Genomic DNA, 15,709 nt, shown 5'->3' on the forward strand with positions numbered 1-15,709 from the left:
GCCCAGAAAACACAGATTAGAGGCTATAAAGTGGGGGATTGCATCCATTCATAGGAGGCTCTCATAATTCACTTCTCATGATTTAGATTTAGTTTGGAGTGAGGTTCTCTCCTCTCTCTCTTAGGATTTAGGACTTCTCTTAGTTTTAGGAGTAACTCTCAATCCCAGGTTCTTTATTTTTATTTATTTTCCCAATTTAGTTTATGAACTGTTCCAGATTACTTGAATTAATGTTATTTGAGGTATTTCAGTTATTATTGCTCTCTTTTATTTACATGATTATTACTTCCCATCTGAAGGGATTCTTATTCCAGTAGATTTACTTTTCCCCTTTTGATCTTGGTTAAGAAATTAGTAACTCAGGAATTATCTAACTCAACAGCATAATTGATAACTGTTATCTTTGCTAATTGAATTGAGCTTCAATAATCCCAACCTTTTCTTAGGAAATAAATAGGATTCGAAGATCAAACTAATTAGTCCCTTGACTTTCCTTTATTTTAGTAAAGGCTGACCAAGTGGAATTAAGATTCGACTTTCATTGTTATTGATAAGGATAACTAAGTCTGGACTTCCAATTTCTTATACCTTGCCAAGAGATTTTATTATTATTGTTTTATTTTACTTTTCATATAACATATTCCCACCTTACTTCCAAAACCCCCAATTTACAATCTTCATAACCAATAATAAGAACATACTTCCCTACAATTCCTTGAGAAGACGACCCGAGGTTTAAATACTCGGTTATCAATTTTAAAGGGGTTTGTTACTTGTGACAACCAAAACGTTTGTAAGAAAGGTTGATTGCTTGGTTTAGTAACTATACTTGCAACGAGAGTTTACTATAGCCTCTAAACCATCAATCTTCAGTTCTTCACCGCGTCACTTCTCGCTGGTTATCTCCTTAATTCTTGTGTTCCTCCCATTTTTGCTAGCTTCCTTTCCAATCTCCAACTCATTCATGCCCTATAAAGTCTGAAACAATCAACACACAGATCACGGCATCGAATGGAATAAAGGAGAATTAAAAATACATAATTAAAGTCTCTAGGAAGCAGTTTTCAAACATGTTATAAATTCAGGAAGGAATTATAATTTCATGCTAATTTAATGAATAAGTGGGTAAGGATCATGATAAAACCACACAATTAAACACAATATAAACCATAAAATAGTGGTTTATCAGTCCTTTCAGGTTTAGTGTCAGCTTCAACAAGAATGTTCTTATCCTTGTTCCTGCTCATATGAAAAATAAGAAAACAGAAAAGAAGAGGAATCCTCTATATCACAGTATAGAGATTCCTTATGTAAGTATAAGAAGAGAATAATGGAGGAAGGAAAAGATAAGAATCCAAACACAAGGGAGAGGAATGAGTTCGAATTCTTGGGTGAAAGAGGGGTGTTAGTAGATGAATAAATAATTAGAAAGAGATAAGGAGAAGAGAAATTCGAAAATTAAATAAATTAAAATAAAAGTATTTTTGTTTTTAAATTGAATTTAAAATAAAAAATAAAAATTAAAGTTCAAAAATTAAGAAAGGAAAATTGAATCAAATTAAATTAAATTTAAAACAATTAGTTAATTTAAAAAAGAATTTTGAAAAAGAGGGAAGGAATTTTCGAAAATTAGAGAAAGAATTAGTTAGGTAGTTTTGAAAAAGATATGATTGAAAAAGTAAACTTTTAAAATCAAACAAAAAGTCAAGCAGTTAATTGAAAAAGATTTGAAAATCAATTTTTGAAAAGATAAGAAGTTAGAAAAGAAGTTGGAAAAGATTTTGAAATTGATTTTGAAAAAGAAATTTAAAAAGATTTGATTTTTGAAATCAAAGTTGATTACTTGACTAACAAGAAACTAAAAAGGTATTATTCTAGAGTTTAAAGATTGCACCTTTCTTACTAGGCAAGTAACAAACTTAAAAATTTTGAATCAATCACATTAATTGTTAGCATTAATTTCGAAAATATGAAATAAAAATAAGAAAAAGATTTTGAAAATCAATTTGAAATTTTCGAAAATCATAAAAGAAAAATGAAAAAGATTTGATTTTTGAAAAAAATTTGAAAAAGATAGAATTTTTAAATTGAAAATTTGATTTGAGTCATAAGAAACAACTAAATTTTAAAAAGTTTTAAAAAAGTCAACTCAAATTTTCGAAAATTTATGAGAGAAAAAGGGAAAGATATTTTTTTTATTTTTGAATTTTTAATGATGAGAGAGAAAAACACAAAAAAAAAAGACACAATGCATGGAAATTTTAGATCAAAATACATGATGCATGCAAGAACACTATGAATGTCAAGATGAACACCAAGAACTTATTTTTGAAAATTTTGAAGAAAAGAAAAATATGCAAGACACCAAACTTCGAAATTTTCAAACTTTAGACACTAACAAATTGAAAATGCATATGGAAAACAAGAAAAGACACAAAACAAGAAATTTTAAAGATCAAACAAGAAGACTTACCAAGAACAACTTGAAGATCATGAAGAATGCAATGCATGGATTTTCGAAAAATGCAAGAAAGAGATAAACATGCAATTGACACCAAACTTAAAAACTGACACAAGATTCAAGCGAGAAACATCAAATTAATTTTTTGGTTTTTATGATTTTATAATATTTTTTGGTTTTTTTTTTGGAAAATTATTTTGGGAAAAATGAAAAAGAAGAAATTTTTTTATATTATTTTCAAAAATAAGAAATAAAAAATCTTAAAAATAAAATAAAATTATCTAATCTGAGCAACAAGATGAACCGTCAGTTGTCCAAACTTGAACAATTCCCAGCAACGGCGCCAAAAACTTGGTGCGCAGAAATCGTGACGGTTCATTCCTTGGTAACGGCGCTAAAAACTTAATACGCACGTTCATAATCTTAGTTCTTTGTCACAACTTCGCACAACTAACCAGCAAGTGCAGTGGGTCGTCCAAGTAATAAACCTTACGTGAGTAAGGGTCGATCCCACGGAGATTGTCGGCTTGAAGCAAGCTATGGTCATCTTGCAAATCTCAGTTAGGCAGATTCAATTGATTATGGAGATTTAATAATTAAAAGATAAATAAAACGTAAATTAAAGATAGAGATACTTATGTAATTCATTGGTGGGAATTTCAGATAAGTGTATGAAGATGCTTGTTCCTCCTGAACTTCTGCTTTCCTATTGTCTTCATCCAATCATTCATACTCCTTTCTATGGCAAGCTGTATGTTAGGCGTCACCATTGTCAATGGCTACATCCTGTCCTCTCAGTGAAAATGGTCCAATGCGCTGCCACTGCATGGCTAATCATCTGTCGGTTCTCGATCATACTGGAATAGGATCCATTGATCCTTTTGCGTTTGTCACTATGCCCAGCACTCGCGAGTTTGAAGCTCGTCGCAGCCATCCCTTCTCAGATCCTACTCAGAATACCACAGACAAGGTTTAGACTTTCCGAATCTCAAGAATGGTCGTCCATGGATTCTAACTTATACCACGAAGACTCTGATTAAGGAATCCCAGAGATATTCATTAAATCTAAGGTAGAACGGAAGTGGTTGTCAGGCACGCGTTCATAGGTTGGGAATGATGATGACTGTCATGATCATCACATTCATATTGAAGTGCGAATGAATATCTTAGAATCGGAATAAGCTTGAATTGAATAGAAAAATGATAGTACTTTGTATTAATTCATGAGGAACAGCAGAGCTCCACACCTTAATCTATGGTGTGTAGAAACTATACCGTTGAAAATGCATAAGAGCAAGGTCCAGGCATGGCCGAGTGGCCAGCCCCCATAAAGGTCTAAGATAGCATAAAACTGATCAAAGATGTCTAATACAATAGTAAAAGGTTCTATTTATATCAGACTAATTACTAGGGTTTACAGAAATGAGTAAATGATGTAGAAATCCACTTTTGGGGCCCACTTGGTGTGTGCTTGGGCTGAGCATTGAGCTTTACACGTGTAGAGGCTTCTCTTGGAGTTGAACGCCAGTTTGTAACCTGTTTCTGGCATTTAACTCCACTTTGCAACCTGTTTCTGGCGTTTAACTCCAGAATGCAACATGGAACTGGTGTTGAACGCCAGTTTGCATCATCTAAACTCGGGTAAAGTATGGACTATTATATATTTCTGGAAAGCCCTGGATGTCTACTTTCCAATGCAATTGAGAGCGCGCCATTTGGAGTTCTGTAGCTCCAGAAAATCCACTTTGAGTGCAGGGAGGTCAGAATCCAGCAACATCTGCAGTCCTTCTTCAACCTCTGAATCTGATTTTTGCTCATGTCTCTCAATTTCAGCCAGAAAATACCTGAAATCACAGAAAAACACACAAACTCATAGTAAAGTCCAGAAATGTGATTTTTTTATTAAAAACTAATAAAAATATACTAAAAACTAACTAAATCACACTAAAAACTATGTAAAAATAATGCCAAAAAGCATATAAATTATCCGCTCATCACACGCCAGCTTCAAATTGTTACTTGGGTGTGCCACTTGAAGGCCCAGGCGTGGCACACCAAGCTTAAAAGAGCCACACTAAAGGGGCGTGCCACTTGAGCATCAAGGCGTGGCACACTAGTACAAGTTTCTAGAGAAGAGGTTGAAAGCCCAAAAGGCTGGGCGTGCCACTTGGTGTCGAAAGCGTGGCACGCCAGCTCTTAATTGTTACTTGGGTGTGCCACTTGAAGACCCAGGTGTGGCACCCCAACACTCAAGGAGGCCAAAGCAAAGCTAGGCGTGCCACTTGGTGTCGAAGGCATGGCACGCCAAGATCTCATCCTCACTTAGACGTGCCACTTGAGCATCCAGGCGTGGCACGCCAATGTTAAAAAAGGCCAAAGCAAAGGCTGGGCATGCCACTTAGTGTCGAAGGCGTGGCACGCCAGCTCCAGATTCTCACTTAGGCGTGCCACTTGAAGGACCAGGCGTGGCACGCCAGCTACTGGACCAAGGTGAAATGCTGGGCGTGGCACACCACACACTAGGCGTGGCACGCCAGTTCTATTATCCAGAGAAGAAGAACCAAGCACACATAGTGGGCGTGGCACGCCAGAACCTGGGCATGCCACGCTAGTTCAATGGACCAGAGAAGAGGAACCAAGCACACATAGTGGGCGTGGCACGCCAGAACTTGGGCGTGCCACGCTAGTTCAATGGCCCAGAGAAGAGGAACCAAGCATACATAGTGGGTGTGGCATGCCAGACCCTAGGCGTGCCACGCTAGTTCAACTTTTCAGAAGAGAGAAGAAGAAGAAAAAGGGCTGGGCGTGCCACTTGGGTTCGAAGGCTTGGCACACCAGGCTAACACCAATACTTAAGAAGACCCTAGGCGTGCCACTTGGGCTTGAAGGCGTGGCACGCCAGGGACATTAACATATGGAGCGTGCCACTTGAAGAGCTTGGCATGGTGCTTCAAGCCAAATTGGAGGTTGGGCGTGGCACGCCACTCAAACGCTTGTCACACGCCAGCTGGAAGGTCATGCTTATTGAGTTTTTTTTTCTCCAAATTGTAATTTTCTTTTCTTTTTTGTATTTTCTTTATTCTAGTGCTAGGAGTAGTATAAATAGTCCCTGGAAGTAATCAGAAAGGGAATGGGGTTGTTGAGTAGAGTTTTTAGTTAGATTTACTTTTCACTTCATCATCTCTTCCATCTCTAGTACTTTTCTCTGAGCTATGAGTAGCTAAATTCCCTCTCATTGAGAGAGGGAGCTCTGTTGTACTTGATGGATTAATGATAGTGAATTTCTTCTTCTCTTCATCTTCTCTTTGATTTGCTAGAAAAAATTTCGTTTTAATGTTAGTGTTCAATCATCTTGGGAAAGAGGTTGAATGCAAAATGGGTTTCATGGGAACCTTGGAAAAGGAAACATGAAATCATGCTAGAAATCCCTTCTTACACTTGAGTAGGATCTGGGTTTTGGTGTTTGGATATGGTGACATATAATCCTCCCTCTACTTGGACCTATGATGATGTGTGGTATAATCAAGGACCAAGCATATCTCTCTTCATGAACAATTAGATCAAGGAATTGGTTATTGATCAAGATCTGAGAGATTGAGTCACCAAGGGATTTGGGCTCAATCAATCATGATTGCCAAGAGGTCAATGAGTTGCATGATTGAAGATGAGATAAACTAGATTTAATCCAAAGAGAACAACATATCCTGATCTGAATGAATTCCCCTATTCTTACCTTCCACTTTCTTTATAGCTTTCTTTACATTCTGTCAAATCTCCATTCCCATTTACAATTAAGTCATTTATGTTTCTACACTTTACATTGTTGCCATTTCCTTTTCTGCACTTTACTGTTTCTCTTTACTTTTGAGTCATTTATGTTTCTGCCCATTTACAATTCTGCAATCACAATCTATTTTGCTTAGCTTAACTAATTCACCAATTGATTAAAATTTCTCAAAAATATCAATGGATACGATCCAACTCCATTGTGGGCTATTACTTGACGAAATTTTTTAGTGCGCTTGCCAAAAGAACGGATTCATCATTTTTATATGGGGTGTGAATTCCGGTCATCAGTCGACCAATGTTCGGTGAAGGTTGGCATTGGCTAGTTGATAAACCCGAATTTTGTGGTTTATCTTCTGCTTATTTTAGGGGTTTTTATCACCTTTTTCCACATTTATTCAATGAAATAGTATGGTTTTGTAATTCTCCCTTAATTTGTGCTTAAGTGTAAAAACATTCTTTTTAGGCCCTTAAATTGGTGAGTTTAATTCACTTTAATTCCATTCGATGCCTTGATGTGTTTGTTGAGTGATTTCAGGTTCAGAAGGCAAGTATTGGATGGAAGAAATGAAGAGGAAAGCATGCAAGTGGAGAATTCATGAAGCAATGAGCAAAATGGAGAATTGAGGGTGATGCCAGGGCATCTTGGCTAGTTTTACTAGCCATTTTTTGTATGCTTTAGGTTGGTTTCATGCATTTTCTTAGGAAATAAGCAAGTATTTGGTTAAAAATGCATTCATACCATGATTCATGCAAACATTATGAATTTTGAATGATTTCATGATAATTATGCATGAATTGAATGATAAAATGAATGATGCATGATCTCATGATTTAGAGTAAGACTTTGATGTACTTTGTTTGATTGATTTCAGGTAACAAGAAGCAGAGAAGAGCCATGTTAGTGCCACTAATGTGGCCAATAAAGTGGAAGGAAGGAAAGCTTAGAAAGTTAGTGAGAATGATAACGCCACTAACGTTAGCGAAGGGCAAGAAGGCCCACGTTAGTTGCCCCGTTAGCGTCACTAACGTGGGCACTAACGTGGAAGAAGAGAAGAAGCCTCAACATTAGTGAGAAAGTTAATGGTATTAACGTGGAACAAAGGAGGCAGCTGTGAAAGTTAGTGGAAAAAGTGAACACCACTAACATTTGCGAAGCAAAGAAGGCCACGTTAGTGCCACTAACGTGGACACTAACGTGGGCAAAATCTCACCCGGCAGCCTGACTGTGCCTTCTTCAAACAAGAATAACTTGAGCCACAAAACTCCAAATGAGGTGATTCTAGTGGCATTGGAAAGTAGGAATCCAGAGCTTTCCAAGCATATATGGCACTACATGGTGGACACTAAATTTGAGGGAGAAAACCTGCCGCGAAAGTGCAAAGATGAACATGGTATCAACCTGTAGTAAGGCCAGCTGACCTCTTCACGTTCCAAGAAGTGTAACTCGAGATGAAGAGCTCCAAATGATGCGCTTCTAAAGGCATTGGAAAGTAGACATCCAGAGCTTTCCAACAATATATAATAGTATGGGGTGCACATTAAGTTTGAGCTCCAGAACCTGGCAATATTAATCCCCTGAACGCGGACGTTATTGGCACTCACTTTTTCCAATAACGCCAGCGACTATGCCAGCGACCTTGTCCACTTCAAAGGAGCATAACTTGAGTTACAGAGGTCTAATTGAAGTGATTTCAGTTGCATTAGAAAGCTGACATTTAGAGCTTTCCAACGATATATAATACTCTATAGTGGGCATGAAATTGAAGCACAAACAAGGTCACACTAACTGGGTAGCAATTGTGACGTTAGCCACACTAACTTCAGCACTAACGCCACACTTGTAGCATTAATGTGGCTAACGGTAGCACTAACATTAGCGCCTGGACCTCAACTTGATTCACTACTCTTTCATGGACCACCCAACCTCAAGCAAGCAAGCCCACAAGTGTCAACCAATCAAGGCCACAAGAAGCATCTAGAATAGGAGTTTTTATTTAATTATAATTTGCTTTTAATTTCATTTAATTTCGTAATTTAGGAGAGCCTATATAATGGCCTTAGTTTTTACTTTGAAATCATTCCGGAATTGGGGATTGAAGAGGGGTCTTCGGACTCCCTCCCCTCACACGCTTTTCCTTCTCTTTCTTTTCTTTGTGCTTTTCATTTATGAATTTTGAAGTTTCACTTTTAGTTTTAATCTTCATCTTTACTTTTCTGCACTTTCTTTCTTTTCTATTTTGGTAGAGCAATGATCAACTAACTCTTTTCATTGGGTTAGAGAGCTCTATTGCATTTAATGGATCGATTGTAGTTTTCATTCTTCTTCCTATTTCTTGTCTCTTGATTTTACTAGAAAGCTTTCGGTCTTCATCCAATTGGTTAGCTATCTTGGAAGAGAAGCTCTCCATAATTGGATCTCCTCTGAGCCTTGGAAAAAGGATGAGGAGATCATGCTAGAATTTCTTTCTCATGTTGGACCAAATTGGGATTTGGATGGATATAGTGACATATAATCCTACCAACACTTTGATTTGGAAATACGTGTGGTATAATCAGTGACCAAACTTCATCTCTTCCCATGAGCAATTAAATCAAGGAATTGGGAAATTGTTCAAGCTTAGAGAGATTGGGTTGCCAAGGAATTGGGACCTAATCACTTAAGATTGCCAAGGAGATCAATGATTGAGGAAGAGATGAGAATGAACTTGATCCGGAGGATTGCAATATCTCTTGATCCTAATGTTCATTTTATTTTTAGTTCTTACATTTATTTTCCTTGCCATTTTACTTTTCTGCACTTTATAGTTTCCCTTTACATTCATGTTATTTACACTTCCTGCTGCCCATCATCCAAATCTGAACCGTCTAACTAGGATAATCAATCAACTATTGATTGCTTAATTCGTTAATCTCTGTGGGATTCGACCTCACTCTTTTGTGAGTTATTACTTGACGACAATTCAGTATACTTGTCGAGGGAAATCTGTTGAGAGACAAGTTTCCGTGCATCAAGTTTATGGCGCCGTTGTCGGGGATTAATTGTGATTAACAAACTACCGGTTGATTGATTTACTAGATTAGACACTTTTCTTTTGTCTTTATTTTCTTTTGCTTCTTATTTTCTTTTGCTAACTAACTGTTTGTGATATTGCCTCACTAAGAATCCCTCATTTATTACAATGGAGATTCCAATTTCTTTTGGTGATTATTGTTTGAGACAGAGCTTTTTGCAGGAAAGAAAAGAGCATCCATCATATTTTAGCCAATCAAATTTCATGGGAAACTCTCCACCAATACAGAATGATCCACTTTACTATGCTCATGGTGGGTGGGAGTATCAAGAACATGAAATGGGGTACTTTCCAGAGCCACAAAATGGTCCATATTTTGGTAAAATTGATCACTACTCAAGTTGTGGCTGGGAAGATCAAAATCAAAGATATTTCACTCATTCATACCCCATTCATCAAGAGCCATCACCTCTCAATTATCCAACCTCACCTCCAAGTTTTACATGCCTAAATTCTTCATCACCTGAGTATACCTCAACACAAAATTCTGTCCCAAATCCATACAATTTATTTCACCATCCACAAAACTCAATCCACTACCCACAAGAGTCATACCACTTTCAGAACACACAACCACAAAATAACCAATTCCATTCACAAGCCAACCCCGACCAACCATTACAACCTACCCAACCTCCTTTAGATAGACTTTCTAGGATGGAACTCATCATTGAAGAACTCAAAAAAAGTAGAGAAGAAAAGAGACTCACTAGGATAGAACTCCTCCTTGAAGAAATGATAAAAACAAATGAAAAGGAGAAAATAGCAAAAAGAGACCATGAAGGAAAATTGAGACAGAATGCACAACTCTATTCTGAAAAACAATTCATTGAAGAGCTGAGATTACAAAGAGAGACCACTTCACTCTCTCCAGAAATAGAGGAGTTCATTCAAAGGTCAAAAACAAGGGAGGAATCAGAAAAACAAGAAAAAGAGGCAGCCATACCAAGTGAGATTCATATGAAGAAGGAGGAGGTTGTGAGAGTATATCAGCCCAAAGCTCCATACCCACAGAGGCTACTAAGGGTGACAAAGAAACATACAAACTTACTCCCAAAAGGCTTAATGCAACATCATGCAGTAGAAAGGGAGGAAGTCAATCAAGGGAGTCCACACTACTCCAATAAAACAGAGAGTTGCATAAAGGATGAGTTCATTGAACCACCAATTCAAAAAGCTCTTGATGAAAAGGATGCTCCAACCATCATACAACACCCAAGTACTGAAATTAAGGTGGTAAAGGCAATCAATATGAGCACTAAAAAGAGGATGGTGACCAAGAAAAGAAGGACAATATCCATGAAGAAGAAAAGGTCAACCAAAAGTCATCCCACCCCTACCCCAACAAGCAAGTTTACTCAAGCTAACAACAAAAGAAGGCTTGCTAGGGAGAGGCACTCAAAACAAGGGGAATTAACTGGTTCCTCTTTCCTCTTGAGGTCATTCCTCTTAACAAACTGGAAGAAGAGGAAGAAATTCATGAACAACATGTCAAGCTAATGACATTAAAAGAGCGCTTGTTGGGAGGCAACCCAACCGTAGTTAACATTTTCTTTCCTTGCTTAGTTTACTTTCAATAATTTGGCATATGATTGCATTCTAAGTTTGGTGTTGCCATGCAACAATTTAATTTTCAATCTCCACTAGGTACTTGCAACATTCTAAATTGAGAGTGTCATACTAAGTTTGGTGTTGCCACTTATCTTTCATGCAAGGTACCAAGCACACCACTTATTAATGCAATCAAAATGTCTTTGTTTGTATCTCTTGTGCCTTTATTGTATCCTTAATCTTGCTTGCTGAAACACATGCATACTCACACTTCATTTTAAGACATTCATGATCCATCATAGACCCCATTACCACTGCTTTAATTGTTGCTTGAGTATAAGCAATCATTCTAAGTCTGGTGTGGGAAGAGGAAGAATAGGAGGAAAAGGGCAACAACAATGAAGATGAACTACAAGGTGGTAAAGTTCCTTTTTCTTCTTACTTATTTCCAGTACTTTAAATTGCATGATTGTCTTCTATTTTCTGTGTATGCATGTGTGGTTACTCCGTGTGAATAAGCATAATTTGATATTTGATTTGTAACATGTTGCTATGATATCATGATTATCATCTTGAATTTTACTTGCACCCAATATCTCTAAGAATGCAACAAGGAAATCATTCTTTTGAAAGGAAAATATTGAAGAATTTTATAAATCTTGGGGCAAGCAAAAGAGTAAGAGGAGTGGAGGTTCTGATTGTATGATTATGTATTGAGGTTGCATGTTTGTGAAAACTTGCATGGGAGCTCATAGACAGGAATTGAAATTTAGAAAAGTATTATGGAATTTCTCAAATATCTATTGATCCAAGAAGCAGCAACAAAAGAAAACAAAAGAATAAGAAAAACAAAGAAGAAGCCTAAGGCTCTGAGCATCAATTACTAGGAAAAAAAGAAAGAAACAAGAACTCAAAGAGTTATTGTCCTAGTTACATGCTTGTGGTGGATTTGTGTCAAAGAGAGAGGCTTGAGCAAGTATATCCTAAGGGGTGCTTCAACACCTAATACCTTAGACCAACTGGTTTGGGAGTATTGATTGAAAGCTTATCTTAAAAAGCCGCTTTGAGACATGATACCTAGAGTCAAGGCCAAGATACAAAAAGAAAAGAAAAATTCTAGAAAATAAGTGCTGCTTCAAAGGTGACAATCTATAAAGAGGATTCCATAATATCATTTGAATGAAAGTCCTAAGATCTAAGACCTCCAAAATGTAAGGACTAATGAGCACTGGAATCCTTGCATAAGCATACAAATTAGAGTTAGGGCTTGTTTGGGTGAGCTTTTAAAAAAAGATATTTTTTCGAGTTATCTTTTTTAAAAGATCTTATAGAGAAGTAAAAGTAATTTTATGTTTGGATATCTCATGTAAAAAGGTCTTTTTATCTATCAATTATGTTTGGGTATAACAATATAAAAGTACTTTTTTGTTCATTTATTACATGAAAAACATCTTTTTTTTAAAGAAAAAATATCTTTTAAAAAAAGATGTAAATTACAGCTTCTCAAAAAAGATCTTTTTTTTATTTTACTAGTGCTTTTACTTTTACTACTAAAAATTTGCCAAACACGTTAAAAAATAAAAAAAAAGATCTTTTTTCACTGAAAAAAGATCTTTTTTTAACAAAATAATGGCGCCCAAACATGCACTTAACCTCACTGTCACTTATTCACTTCAGCCACTAAGGCATCATAAGCAATTCTTCAATACATTCCAATTAAGAGAAATCTTTATGCATAGTTCTTTTCTTGCTTGGGGACAAGCAAGATTTAAGTTTGGTGTTGTGATGCCAGGGCATCTTGGCTAGTTTTACTAGCCATTTTTTGTATGCTTTAGGTTGGTTTCATGCATTTTCTTAGGAAATAAGTAAGTATTTGGTTGAAAAAGCATTCATACCATGATTCAAGCAAACATTGTGAATTTTGAATGATTTCATGAGAATTATGCATGAATTAAATGATAAATGGATGATGCATGATCTCATGATTAAGAGCAAGACTTTGATGTACTTTGTTTGATTGATTTCAGGTAACAAGAAGCAGAGAAGAGCCACGTTAGTGGCTACGTTAGTGCCACTAACGTGGCCATTAAAGTGGAAGGAAGGAAAGCTTGGAAATTTAGTGAGAACGTTAATGCCACTAACGTTAGCGAAGGGCAAGAAGGCCCACGTTAGTTGCCCGTTAGCGTCACTAACGTGGGCACTAACGTGGAAGAAGAGAAGAAGCCTCAATGTTAGTGAGAAATTTAATGGTATTAACGTGGAACAAAGGAGGCAGCTGTGAAAGTTAGTGTACAAAGTGAACGCCACTAACGTTTGTGAAGCAAAGAAGGCCACGTTAGTGCCACTAACGTAGACACTAACGTGGGCGAAATCTCACCCGGCAGCCTGACCATGCATTCTTCAAACAAGAATAACTTGAGGCACAAAACTCCAAATGAGGTGATTTCAGTGGCATTGGAAATTAGGAACCCAGAGCTTTCCAAGCATATATGGCACTACATGGTGGACACTAAATTTGAGGGAGAAAACCTGCTCAGAAAGTGCAAAGATGAACATGGTATCAACCTGTAGTAAGGCTAGCTAACCTCTTCACCTTCCAAGATATGTAACTCGAGATATAGAGCTCCAAATGATGCGCTTTCAAAAGGGTTCGGAAGTAGACATCCAGAGCTTTCCAACAATATATAATAGTATGGGGTGCACATTAAGTTTGAGCTCCAGAACCTGGCAATATTAATCCCCTGAATACGGACATTATTGGCACTCACTTTTTCCAATAACGCCAGCGACTATGCCAGCGACCTTGTCCACTTCAAAGAAACATAACTTTAGTTATAGAGGTTCAATTGAGGTGATTCCAGTTGCATTAGAAAGCTGACATTCAGAGCTTTCCAACGATATATAACACTCTATAGTGGGCATGAAATTGAAGCACAAACGAGAGGCATCTTTTAAGCCCTAAAAACACCAATTGGGTAGCAATTGTGACGTTAGCCACACTAACTTCAGCACTAACGCCACACTTGTAACGTTAGTGTGGCTAACGGTAGCACTAACATTAGCACCTGGACCTCAACTTGATTCACTTTTCTTTCATGGACCACCCAACCTCAAGCAAGCAAGCCCACAAGTGTCAACCAATCAAGGTCACAAGAAGCATCTAGAATAGGAGTTTTCATTTAATTGTAATTTGCTTTTAATTTCATTTCATTTTGTAATTTAGGAGAGCCTATATAATGGCCTTAGTTTTTACTTTGAAATCATTCTGGAATTGGGGATTGAAGAGGGGTCTTCGGACTCCCTCCCCTCACACACTTTTCCTTCTCTTTCTTTTCTTTGTACTTTTCATGTATGAATTTTGAAGTTTCAATTTTAGTTTTAATCTTCATCTTTACCTTTCTGCACTTTCTTTCTTTTCTATTTTGGTAGAGAAATGATCAACTAACTCTTTTCATTGGGTTAGAGAGCTCTATTGCATTTAATGGATCGATTGTAGTTTTCATTCTTCTTCCTCTTTCTTTTCTCTTGATTTTACTAGAAAGCTTTCGGTCTTCATCTAATTGGTTAGCTATCTTGGAAGAGAAGCTCTCCATAATTGGATCTCCTCTGAGCCTTAGAAAAGGGATGAGGAGATCATGCTAGAATTGCTTTCTCATGTTGGACCAAATTGGGGTTTGGATGGATATAGTGACATATAATCCTACCAACACTTTGATTTGGAAATACATGTGGTATAATCAGTGACCAAACTTCATCTCTTCCCATGAGCAATTAAATCAAGGAATTGGGAAATTGTTCAAGCTTAGAGAGATTGGGTTGCCAAGGAATTGGGACCCAATCACTTAAGATTGCTAAGGAGATCAATGAATGCATTGATTGAGGAAGAGATGAGAATGAACTTGATCAGGAGGATTGCAATATCTCTTGATCCCAATGTTCATTTTATTTTTAGTTCTTACATTTATTTTCCTTGCCATTTTACTTTTCTGCACTTTATAGTTTCCCTTTACATTCATGTTATTTACACATCCTGCTGCCCATCATCAAAATCTGAACCGTCTAACTAGGATAATCAATCAACTATTGATTGCTTAATCCGTTAATCTCTGTGGGATTCGACCTCACTCTTTTGTGAGTTATTACTTGACGACAATTCGGTATACTTGCCGAGGAAAATCTGTTGAGAGACAAGTTTCCGTGCATCAGAGGGCCACGCGCACGCGTAATGCACGCGTATGCGTGCATTGAGGATTCACAAGCCATGCGCATGTGTCAAGCACGCGTACACGTGAGTAGAGGTTTTGCCATCGACGCGCATGCGTCAAGCACATGCACGCGTGATGCTCGGCATGTGACGCATTTAAAGTGAAATCGCTGGGGGTGATTTCTGAGCTAGCCAGGTCCAATTCCAACTCGTTTCTGAGGATATTTCATGCAGAATTCAATCTAGAGCAAGGGGGGAGCACTTAGTTAGTCATGATGAGCCTTTAGTTAGTTTTCTAGAGAGAGAAGCTCCCTCTTCTATCTAGAATTAGGTTAGGATTAGGTTAATTTCTCTTAAATCTAGGTTTGATTACTTGATTTCATCTTGTTTCCTTTATAATTTCTTGCTTTTACACCATTATTCTCTTAGTTTGTGATGTTGATTTGACTTTTATGCCTCTTTTATGTTCATGCACTCATGTTGGATTTGGATCTCTTTTAATGAAATTTGATGTTGATGTTCTTTTATTGTTGAATTGAGTTGTGAATTTTACTTTCCTTGCAATTGGTAGTTGGTAGATTTATATTTCTTGCACTTTTACTATGCTTTACTTTTATTGCACACTAGGTGTTT

This window comes from Arachis ipaensis, chromosome B4, assembly GCF_059453495.1.
Source record: "Arachis ipaensis isolate K30076 ecotype BB chromosome B4, ASM5945349v1, whole genome shotgun sequence".
Taxonomy (NCBI): domain Eukaryota; kingdom Viridiplantae; phylum Streptophyta; class Magnoliopsida; order Fabales; family Fabaceae; genus Arachis; species Arachis ipaensis.